Here is a 12,725-nt window from a genome sequence, read left to right on the forward strand (position 1 = left end):
AGTGTCATATCCTTTCGAGTGGTCTCATGGTTGCCATCTGAGTCTAACTTGAGTAAGGAACCGAAAATCATTGCACAAATAACAAAATTCCTATCTAACCGTACCCAAACTAGCAAACTGTCACGACTGTCGACAGCTGTGACAGCCAAGCATGTGTGTACACTTGGTCCGGTTCAGTAAAGTCAGTCCGGAACCAGAAGTATGTGATGAATACCCACTTGTAACGGGTAGTTTGGTACCGGAAGTAAGCATGTGTGTACACTTGGTCCGGTCCAGTAACGTCAGTCCCAAACCAGAAGTATGTGATGAATACCCACTTGTAACGGGTAGTTTGGTACCGGAAGTAAGCATGTCTGTACACTTGGTCCGGTTCAGTAAAGTCAGTGCGGAACCAGAAGTATGTGATGAATACCCACTTGTAACGGGTAGTTTGGTACCGGAAGTAAGCATGTCTGTACACTTGGTCCGGTCCAGTAACGTCAGTCCGGAACCAGAAGTATGTGATGAATACACACTTGTAACGGGTAGTTTGGTACCGGAAGTAAGCATGTCTGTACACTTGGTCCGGTCCAGTAACGTCAGTCCGGAACCAGAAGTATGTGATGAATACACACTTGTAACGGGTAGTTTGGTACCGGAAGTAAGCATGTGTGTACACTTGGTCCGGTCCAGTAAAGTCAGTCCGGAACCAGAAGTATGTGATGAATACCCACTTGTAACGGGTAGTTTGGTACCGGAAGAAAGCATGTCTGTACACTTGGTCCGGTCCAGTAACGTCAGTCCGGAACCAGAAGTATGTGATGAATACACACTTGTAACGGGTAGTTTGGTACCGGAAGTAAGCATGTGTGTACACTTGGTCCGGTTCAGTAAAGTCAGTCCGGAACCAGAAGTATGTGATGAATACCCACTTGTAACGGGTAGTTTGGTACCGGAAGTAAGCATGTGTGTACACTTGGTCCGGTCCAGTAACGTCAGTCCCAAACCAGAAGTATGTGATGAATACCCACTTGTAACGGGTAGTTTGGTACCGGAAGTAAGCATGTGTGTACACTTGGTCCGGTCCAGTAACGTCAGTCCCAAACCAGAAGTATGTGATGAATACCCACTTGTAACGGGTAGATTGGTACCGGAAGTAAGCATGTGTGTACACTTGGTCCGGTCCAGTAAAGTCAGTCCGGAACCAGAAGTATGTGATGAATACCCACTTGTAACGGGTAGTTTGGTACCGGAAGTAAGCATGTCTGTACACTTGGTCCGGTTCAGTAAAGTCAGTGTAGAACCAGAAGTATGTGATGAATACCCACTTGTAACGGGTAGTTTGGTACCGGAAGTAAGCATGTGTGTACACTTGGTCCGGTCCAGTAAAGTCAGTGCGGAACCAGAAGTATGTGATGAATACCCACTTGTAACGGGTAGTTTGGTACCGGAAGTAAGCATGTGTGTACACTTGGTCCGGTTCAGTAAAGTCAGTCCGGAACCAGAAGTATGTGATGAATACCCACTTGTAACGGGTAGTTTGGTACCGGAAGTAAGCATGTCTGTACACTTGGTCCGGTCCAGTAACGTCAGTCCGGAACCAGAAGTATGTGATGAATACACACTTGTAACGGGTAGTTTGGTACCGGAAGTAAGCATGTGTGTACACTTGGTCCGGTTCAGTAAAGTCAGTCCGGAACCAGAAGTATGTGATGAATACCCACTTGTAACGGGTAGTTTGGTACCGGAAGTAAGCATGTGTGTACACTTGGTCCGGTCCAGTAACGTCAGTCCCAAACCAGAAGTATGTGATGAATACCCACTTGTAACGGGTAGTTTGGTACCGGAAGTAAGCATGTGTGTACACTTGGTCCGGTCCAGTAAAGTCAGTGCGGAACCAGAAGTATGTGATGAATACACACTTGTAACGGGTAGATTGGTACCGGAAGTAAGCATGTGTGTACACTTGGTCCGGTCCAGTAAAGTCAGTGCGGAACCAGAAGTATGTGATGAATACCCACTTGTAACGGGTAGTTTGGTACCGGAAGTAAGCATGTCTGTACACTTGGTCCGGTTCAGTAAAGTCAGTGTAGAACCAGAAGTATGTGATGAATACCCACTTGTAACGGGTAGTTTGGTACCGGAAGTAAGCATGTGTGTACACTTGGTCCGGTCCAGTAAAGTCAGTGCGGAACCAGAAGTATGTGATGAATACCCACTTGTAACGGGTAGTTTGGTACCGGAAGTAAGCATGTGTGTACACTTGGTCCGGTTCAGTAAAGTCAGTCCGGAACCAGAAGTATGTGATGAATACCCACTTGTAACGGGTAGTTTGGTACCGGAAGTAAGCATGTGTGTACACTTGGTCCGGTTCAGTAAAGTCAGTCCGGAACCAGAAGTATGTGATGAATACACACTTGTAACGGGTAGTTTGGTACCGGAAGTAAGCATGTGTGTACACTTGGTCCGGTTCAGTAAAGTCAGTCCGGAACCAGAAGTATGTGATGAATACACACTTGTAACGGGTAGTTTGGTACCGGAAGTAAGCATGTGTGTACACTTGGTCCGGTTCAGTAAAGTCAGTCCGGAACCAGAAGTATGTGATGAATACCCACTTGTAACGGGTAGTTTGGTACTGGAAGTAAGCATGTGTGTACACTTGGTCCGGTCCAGTAAAGTCAGTCCGGAACCAGAAGTATGTGATGAATACCCACTTGTAACGGGTAGTTTGGTACCGGAAGTAAGCATGTGTGTACACTTGGTCCGGTCCAGTAAAGTCAGTGCGGAACCAGAAGTATGTGATGAATACCCACTTGTAACGGGTAGTTTGGTACCGGAAGTAAGCATGTGTGTACACTTGGTCCGGTCCAGTAAAGTCAGTGCGGAACCAGAAGTATGTGATGAATACTCACTTGTAACGGGTAGTTTGGTACCGGAAGTAAGCATGTGTGTACACTTGGTCCGGTCCAGTAAAGTCAGTGTGGAACCAGAAGTATGTGATGAATACCCACTTGTAACGGGTAGTTTGGTACCGGAAGTAAGCATGTGTGTACACTTGGTCCGGTCCAGTAAAGTCAGTCCGGAACCAGAAGTATGTGATGAATACCCACTTGTAACGGGTAGTTTGGTACCGGAAGTAAGCATGTGTGTACACTTGGTCCGGTTCAGTAAAGTCAGTGCGGAACCAGAAGTATGTGATGAATACCCACTTGTAACGGGTAGTTTGGTACCGGAAGTAAGCATGTGTGTACACTTGGTCCGGTTCAGTAAAGTCAGTCCGGAACCAGAAGTATGTGATGAATACCCACTTGTAACGGGTAGTTTGGTACCGGAAGTAAGCATGTGTGTACACTTGGTCCAGTCCAGTAAAGTCAGTGCGGAACCAGAAGTATGTGATGAATACTCACTTGTAACGGGTAGTTTGGTACCGGAAGTAAGCATGTGTGTACACTTGGTCCGGTCCAGTAAAGTCAGTGCGGAACCAGAAGTATGTGATGAATACCCACTTGTAACGGGTAGTTTGGTACCGGAAGTAAGCATGTCTGTACACTTGGTCCGGTTCAGTAAAGTCAGTGTAGAACCAGAAGTATGTGATGAATACCCACTTGTAACGGGTAGTTTGGTACCGGAAGTAAGCATGTGTGTACACTTGGTCCGGTCCAGTAAAGTCAGTGCGGAACCAGAAGTATGTGATGAATACCCACTTGTAACGGGTAGTTTGGTACCGGAAGTAAGCATGTGTGTACACTTGGTCCGGTTCAGTAAAGTCAGTCCGGAACCAGAAGTATGTGATGAATACCCACTTGTAACGGGTAGTTTGGTACCGGAAGTAAGCATGTGTGTACACTTGGTCCGGTTCAGTAAAGTCAGTCCGGAACCAGAAGTATGTGATGAATACCCACTTGTAACGGGTAGTTTGGTACCGGAAGTAAGCATGTGTGTACACTTGGTCCGGTTCAGTAAAGTCAGTCCGGAACCAGAAGTATGTGATGAATACCCACTTGTAACGGGTAGTTTGGTACCGGAAGTAAGCATGTCTGTACACTTGGTCCGGTCCAGTAAAGTCAGTCCGGAACCAGAAGTATGTGATGAATACCCACTTGTAACGGGTAGTTTGGTACCGGAAGTAAGCATGTGTGTACACTTGGTCCGGTTCAGTAAAGTCAGTCCGGAACCAGAAGTATGTGATGAATACACACTTGTAACGGGTAGTTTGGTACCGGAAGTAAGCATGTGTGTACACTTGGTCCGGTTCAGTAAAGTCAGTCCGGAACCAGAAGTATGTGATGAATACCCACTTGTAACGGGTAGTTTGGTACCGGAAGTAAGCATGTGTGTACACTTGGTCCGGTTCAGTAAAGTCAGTCCGGAACCAGAAGTATGTGATGAATACCCACTTGTAACGGGTAGTTTGGTACCGGAAGTAAGCATGTCTGTACACTTGGTCCGGTCCAGTAACGTCAGTCCGGAACCAGAAGTATGTGATGAATACACACTTGTAACGGGTAGTTTGGTACCGGAAGTAAGCATGTGTGTACACTTGGTCCGGTTCAGTAAAGTCAGTCCGGAACCAGAAGTATGTGATGAATACCCACTTGTAACGGGTAGTTTGGTACCGGAAGTAAGCATGTGTGTACACTTGGTCCGGTCCAGTAACGTCAGTCCCAAACCAGAAGTATGTGATGAATACCCACTTGTAACGGGTAGTTTGGTACCGGAAGTAAGCATGTGTGTACACTTGGTCCGGTCCAGTAAAGTCAGTGCGGAACCAGAAGTATGTGATGAATACCCACTTGTAACGGGTAGATTGGTACCGGAAGTAAGCATGTGTGTACACTTGGTCCGATCCAGTAAAGTCAGTGCGGAACCAGAAGTATGTGATGAATACCCACTTGTAACGGGTAGTTTGGTACCGGAAGTAAGCATGTCTGTACACTTGGTCCGGTTCAGTAAAGTCAGTGTAGAACCAGAAGTATGTGATGAATACCCACTTGTAACGGGTAGTTTGGTACCGGAAGTAAGCATGTGTGTACACTTGGTCCGGTCCAGTAAAGTCAGTCCGGAACCAGAAGTATGTGATGAATACCCACTTGTAACGGGTAGTTTGGTACCGGAAGTAAGCATGTGTGTACACTTGGTCCGGTTCAGTAAAGTCAGTCCGGAACCAGAAGTATGTGATGAATACCCACTTGTAACGGGTAGTTTGGTACCGGAAGTAAGCATGTGTGTACACTTGGTCCGGTTCAGTAAAGTCAGTCCGGAACCAGAAGTATGTGATGAATACACACTTGTAACGGGTAGTTTGGTACCGGAAGTAAGCATGTGTGTACACTTGGTCCGGTTCAGTAAAGTCAGTCCGGAACCAGAAGTATGTGATGAATACACACTTGTAACGGGTAGTTTGGTACCGGAAGTAAGCATGTGTGTACACTTGGTCCGGTTCAGTAAAGTCAGTCCGGAACCAGAAGTATGTGATGAATACCCACTTGTAACGGGTAGTTTGGTACTGGAAGTAAGCATGTGTGTACACTTGGTCCGGTCCAGTAAAGTCAGTCCGGAACCAGAAGTATGTGATGAATACCCACTTGTAACGGGTAGTTTGGTACCGGAAGTAAGCATGTGTGTACACTTGGTCCGGTCCAGTAAAGTCAGTGCGGAACCAGAAGTATGTGATGAATACCCACTTGTAACGGGTAGTTTGGTACCGGAAGTAAGCATGTGTGTACACTTGGTCCGGTCCAGTAAAGTCAGTGCGGAACCAGAAGTATGTGATGAATACTCACTTGTAACGGGTAGTTTGGTACCGGAAGTAAGCATGTGTGTACACTTGGTCCGGTCCAGTAAAGTCAGTGTGGAACCAGAAGTATGTGATGAATACCCACTTGTAACGGGTAGTTTGGTACCGGAAGTAAGCATGTGTGTACACTTGGTCCGGTCCAGTAAAGTCAGTCCGGAACCAGAAGTATGTGATGAATACCCACTTGTAACGGGTAGTTTGGTACCGGAAGTAAGCATGTGTGTACACTTGGTCCGGTTCAGTAAAGTCAGTGCGGAACCAGAAGTATGTGATGAATACCCACTTGTAACGGGTAGTTTGGTACCGGAAGTAAGCATGTGTGTACACTTGGTCCGGTTCAGTAAAGTCAGTCCGGAACCAGAAGTATGTGATGAATACCCACTTGTAACGGGTAGTTTGGTACCGGAAGTAAGCATGTGTGTACACTTGGTCCAGTCCAGTAAAGTCAGTGCGGAACCAGAAGTATGTGATGAATACTCACTTGTAACGGGTAGTTTGGTACCGGAAGTAAGCATGTGTGTACACTTGGTCCGGTCCAGTAAAGTCAGTGCGGAACCAGAAGTATGTGATGAATACCCACTTGTAACGGGTAGTTTGGTACCGGAAGTAAGCATGTCTGTACACTTGGTCCGGTTCAGTAAAGTCAGTGTAGAACCAGAAGTATGTGATGAATACCCACTTGTAACGGGTAGTTTGGTACCGGAAGTAAGCATGTGTGTACACTTGGTCCGGTCCAGTAAAGTCAGTGCGGAACCAGAAGTATGTGATGAATACCCACTTGTAACGGGTAGTTTGGTACCGGAAGTAAGCATGTGTGTACACTTGGTCCGGTTCAGTAAAGTCAGTCCGGAACCAGAAGTATGTGATGAATACCCACTTGTAACGGGTAGTTTGGTACCGGAAGTAAGCATGTGTGTACACTTGGTCCGGTTCAGTAAAGTCAGTCCGGAACCAGAAGTATGTGATGAATACCCACTTGTAACGGGTAGTTTGGTACCGGAAGTAAGCATGTGTGTACACTTGGTCCGGTTCAGTAAAGTCAGTGCGGAACCAGAAGTATGTGATGAATACCCACTTGTAACGGGTAGTTTGGTACCGGAAGTAAGCATGTGTGTACACTTGGTCCGGTCCAGTAAAGTCAGTGCGGAACCAGAAGTATGTGATGAATACCCACTTGTAACGGGTAGTTTGGTACCGGAAGTAAGCATGTCTGTACACTTGGTCCGGTCCAGTAAAGTCAGTCCGGAACCAGAAGTATGTGATGAATACCCACTTGTAACGGGTAGTTTGGTACCGGAAGGAAGCATGTGTGTACACTTGGTCCGGTTCAGTAAAGTCAGTGCGGAACCAGAAGTATGTGATGAATACCCACTTGTAACGGGTAGTTTGGTACCGGAAGTAAGCATGTGTGTACACTTGGTCCGGTCCAGTAAAGTCAGTGCGGAACCAGAAGTATGTGATGAATACCCACTTGTAACGGGTAGTTTGGTACCGGAAGTAAGCATGTGTGTACACTTGGTCCGGTTCAGTAAAGTCAGTCCGGAACCAGAAGTATGTGATGAATACCCACTTGTAACGGGTAGTTTGGTACCGGAAGTAAGCATGTCTGTACACTTGGTCCGGTTCAGTAAAGTCAGTGCGGAACCAGAAGTATGTGATGAATACCCACTTGTAACGGGTAGTTTGGTACCGGAAGTAAGCATGTGTGTACACTTGGTCCGGTCCAGTAAAGTCAGTCCGGAACCAGAAGTATGTGATGAATACTCACTTGTAACGGGTAGTTTGGTACCGGAAGTAAGCATGTGTGTACACTTGGTCCGGTCCAGTAAAGTCAGTGTGGAACCAGAAGTATGTGATGAATACCCACTTGTAACGGGTAGTTTGGTACCGGAAGTAAGCATGTGTGTACACTTGGTCCGGTCCAGTAAAGTCAGTGCGGAACCAGAAGTATGTGATGAATACCCACTTGTAACGGGTAGTTTGGTACCGGAAGTAAGCATGTGTGTACACTTGGTCCGGTTCAGTAAAGTCAGTCCGGAACCAGAAGTATGTGATGAATACCCACTTGTAACGGGTAGTTTGGTACCGGAAGTAAGCATGTGTGTACACTTGGTCCGGTCCAGTAAAGTCAGTGCGGAACCAGAAGTATGTGATGAATACTCACTTGTAACGGGTAGTTTGGTACTGGAAGTAAGCATGTGTGTACACTTGGTCCGGTCCAGTAAAGTCAGTGCGGAACCAGAAGTATGTGATGAATACCCACTTGTAACGGGTAGTTTGGTACCGGAAGTAAGCATGTCTGTACACTTGGTCCGGTTCAGTAAAGTCAGTGTAGAACCAGAAGTATGTGATGAATACCCACTTGTAGCGGGTAGTTTGGTACCGGAAGTAAGCATGTGTGTACACTTGGTCCGGTCCAGTAAAGTCAGTGCGGAACCAGAAGTATGTGATGAATACCCACTTGTAACGGGTAGTTTGGTACCGGAAGTAAGCATGTGTGTACACTTGGTCCGGTTCATTAAAGTCAATCCGGAAGCAGAAGTATGTGATGAATACCCACTTGTAACGGGTAGTTTGGTACCGGAAGTAAGCATGTGTGTACACTTGGTCCGGTTCAGTAAAGTCAGTCCGGAACCAGAAGTATGTGATGAATACCCACTTGTAACGGGTAGTTTGGTACCGGAAGTAAGCATGTCTGTACACTTGGTCCGGTTCAGTAAAGTCAGTGTAGAACCAGAAGTATGTGATGAATACCCACTTGTAACGGGTAGTTTGGTACCGGAAGTAAGCATGTGTGTACACTTGGTCCGGTCCAGTAAAGTCAGTGCGGAACCAGAAGTATGTGATGAATACCCACTTGTAACGGGTAGTTTGGTACCGGAAGTAAGCATGTCTGTACACTTGGTCCGGTCCAGTAAAGTCAGTGCGGAACCAGAAGTATGTGATGAATACCCACTTGTAACGGGTAGTTTGGTACCGGAAGTAAGCATGTGTGTACACTTGGTCCGGTCCAGTAAAGTCAGTGCGGAACCAGAAGTATGTGATGAATACCCACTTGTAACGGGTAGTTTGGTACCGGAAGTAAGCATGTCTGTACACTTGGTCCGGTCCAGTAAAGTCAGTGCGGAACCAGAAGTATGTGATGAATACCCACTTGTAACGGGTAGTTTGGTACCGGAAGTAAGCATGTGTGTACACTTGGTCCGGTTCAGTAAAGTCAGTGCGGAACCAGAAGTATGTGATGAATACCCACTTGTAACGGGTAGTTTGGTACCGGAAGTAAGCATGTGTGTACACTTGGTCCGGTCCAGTAAAGTCAGTGCGGAACCAGAAGTATGTGATGAATACCCACTTGTAACGGGTAGTTTGGTCCCGGAAGTAAGCATGTGTGTACACTTGGTCCGGTTCAGTAAAGTCAGTCCGGAACCAGAAGTATGTGATGAATACCCACTTGTAACGGGTAGTTTGGTACCGGAAGTAAGCATGTCTGTACACTTGGTCCGGTTCAGTAAAGTCAGTGCGGAACCAGAAGTATGTGATGAATACCCACTTGTAACGGGTAGTTTGGTACCGGAAGTAAGCATGTGTGTACACTTGGTCCGGTCCAGTAAAGTCAGTGCGGAACCAGAAGTATGTGATGAATACTCACTTGTAACGGGTAGTTTGGTACCGGAAGTAAGCATGTGTGTACACTTGGTCCGGTCCAGTAAAGTCAGTGTGGAACCAGAAGTATGTGATGAATACCCACTTGTAACGGGTAGTTTGGTACCGGAAGTAAGCATGTGTGTACACTTGGTCCGGTCCAGTAAAGTCAGTGCGGAACCAGAAGTATGTGATGAATACCCACTTGTAACGGGTAGTTTGGTACCGGAAGTAAGCATGTGTGTACACTTGGTCCGGTTCAGTAAAGTCAGTCCGGAACCAGAAGTATGTGATGAATACCCACTTGTAACGGGTAGTTTGGTACCGGAAGTAAGCATGTGTGTACACTTGGTCCGGTTCAGTAAAGTCAGTCCGGAACCAGAAGTATGTGATGAATACCCACTTGTAACGGGTAGTTTGGTACCGGAAGTAAGCATGTGTGTACACTTGGTCCAGTCCAGTAAAGTCAGTGCGGAACCAGAAGTATGTGATGAATACTCACTTGTAACGGGTAGTTTGGTACCGGAAGTAAGCATGTGTGTACACTTGGTCCGGTCCAGTAAAGTCAGTGCGGAACCAGAAGTATGTGATGAATACCCACTTGTAACGGGTAGTTTGGTACCGGAAGTAAGCATGTCTGTACACTTGGTCCGGTTCAGTAAAGTCAGTGTAGAACCAGAAGTATGTGATGAATACCCACTTGTAACGGGTAGTTTGGTACCGGAAGTAAGCATGTCTGTACACTTGGTCCGGTCCAGTAAAGTCAGTGCGGAACCAGAAGTATGTGATGAATACCCACTTGTAACGGGTAGTTTGGTACCGGAAGTAAGCATGTGTGTACACTTGGTCCGGTTCAGTAAAGTCAGTCCGGAACCAGAAGTATGTGATGAATACCCACTTGTAACGGGTAGTTTGGTACCGGAAGTAAGCATGTCTGTACACTTGGTCCGGTTCAGTAAAGTCAGTCCGGAACCAGAAGTATGTGATGAATACCCACTTGTAACGGGTAGTTTGGTACCGGAAGTAAGCATGTGTGTACACTTGGTCCGGTTCAGTAAAGTCAGTGCGGAACCAGAAGTATGTGATGAATACCCACTTGTAACGGGTAGTTTGGTACCGGAAGTAAGCATGTGTGTACACTTGGTCCGGTCCAGTAAAGTCAGTGCGGAACCAGAAGTATGTGATGAATACCCACTTGTAACGGGTAGTTTGGTACCGGAAGTAAGCATGTCTGTACACTTGGTCCGGTCCAGTAAAGTCAGTGCGGAACCAGAAGTATGTGATGAATACCCACTTGTAACGGGTAGTTTGGTACCGGAAGTAAGCATGTGTGTACACTTGGTCCGGTTCAGTAAAGTCAGTGCGGAACCAGAAGTATGTGATGAATACCCACTTGTAACGGGTAGTTTGGTACCGGAAGTAAGCATGTGTGTACACTTGGTCCGGTCCAGTAAAGTCAGTGCGGAACCAGAAGTATGTGATGAATACCCACTTGTAACGGGTAGTTTGGTACCGGAAGTAAGCATGTGTGTACACTTGGTCCGGTTCAGTAAAGTCAGTCCGGAACCAGAAGTATGTGATGAATACCCACTTGTAACGGGTAGTTTGGTACCGGAAGTAAGCATGTCTGTACACTTGGTCCGGTTCAGTAAAGTCAGTGCGGAACCAGAAGTATGTGATGAATACCCACTTGTAACGGGTAGTTTGGTACCGGAAGTAAGCATGTGTGTACACTTGGTCCGGTCCAGTAAAGTCAGTCCGGAACCAGAAGTATGTGATGAATACTCACTTGTAACGGGTAGTTTGGTACCGGAAGTAAGCATGTGTGTACACTTGGTCCGGTCCAGTAAAGTCAGTGTGGAACCAGAAGTATGTGATGAATACCCACTTGTAACGGGTAGTTTGGTACCGGAAGTAAGCATGTGTGTACACTTGGTCCGGTCCAGTAAAGTCAGTGCGGAACCAGAAGTATGTGATGAATACCCACTTGTAACGGGTAGTTTGGTACCGGAAGTAAGCATGTGTGTACACTTGGTCCGGTTCAGTAAAGTCAGTCCGGAACCAGAAGTATGTGATGAATACCCACTTGTAACGGGTAGTTTGGTACCGGAAGTAAGCATGTGTGTACACTTGGTCCGGTTCAGTAAAGTCAGTCCGGAACCAGAAGTATGTGATGAATACCCACTTGTAACGGGTAGTTTGGTACCGGAAGTAAGCATGTGTGTACACTTGGTCCGGTCCAGTAAAGTCAGTGCGGAACCAGAAGTATGTGATGAATACTCACTTGTAACGGGTAGTTTGGTACCGGAAGTAAGCATGTGTGTACACTTGGTCCGGTCCAGTAAAGTCAGTGCGGAACCAGAAGTATGTGATGAATACCCACTTGTAACGGGTAGTTTGGTACCGGAAGTAAGCATGTGTGTACACTTGGTCCGGTTCAGTAAAGTCAGTGTAGAACCAGAAGTATGTGATGAATACCCACTTGTAACGGGTAGTTTGGTACCGGAAGTAAGCATGTGTGTACACTTGGTCCGGTCCAGTAAAGTCAGTGCGGAACCAGAAGTATGTGATGAATACCCACTTGTAACGGGTAGTTTGGTACCGGAAGTAAGCATGTGTGTACACTTGGTCCGGTTCAGTAAAGTCAGTCCGGAACCAGAAGTATGTGATGAATACCCACTTGTAACGGGTAGTTTGGTACCGGAAGTAAGCATGTGTGTACACTTGGTCCGGTTCAGTAAAGTCAGTCCGGAACCAGAAGTATGTGATGAATACCCACTTGTAACGGGTAGTTTGGTACCGGAAGTAAGCATGTCTGTACACTTGGTCCGGTTCAGTAAAGTCAGTGCGGAACCAGAAGTATGTGATGAATACCCACTTGTAACGGGTAGTTTGGTACCGGAAGTAAGCATGTGTGTACACTTGGTCCGGTCCAGTAAAGTCAGTGCGGAACCAGAAGTATGTGATGAATACCCACTTGTAACGGGTAGTTTGGTACCGGAAGTAAGCATGTCTGTACACTTGGTCCGGTCCAGTAAAGTCAGTGCGGAACCAGAAGTATGTGATGAATACCCACTTGTAACGGGTAGTTTGGTACCGGAAGTAAGCATGTGTGTACACTTGGTCCGGTTCAGTAAAGTCAGTGCGGAACCAGAAGTATGTGATGAATACCCACTTGTAACGGGTAGTTTGGTACCGGAAGTAAGCATGTGTGTACACTTGGTCCGGTTCAGTAAAGTCAGTCCGGAACCAGAAGTATGTGATGAATACCCACTTGTAACGGGTAGTTTGGTACCGGAAGTAAGCA

Source organism: Haliotis asinina, chromosome 9, assembly GCF_037392515.1.
Source record: "Haliotis asinina isolate JCU_RB_2024 chromosome 9, JCU_Hal_asi_v2, whole genome shotgun sequence".
Classification (NCBI taxonomy): domain Eukaryota; kingdom Metazoa; phylum Mollusca; class Gastropoda; order Lepetellida; family Haliotidae; genus Haliotis; species Haliotis asinina.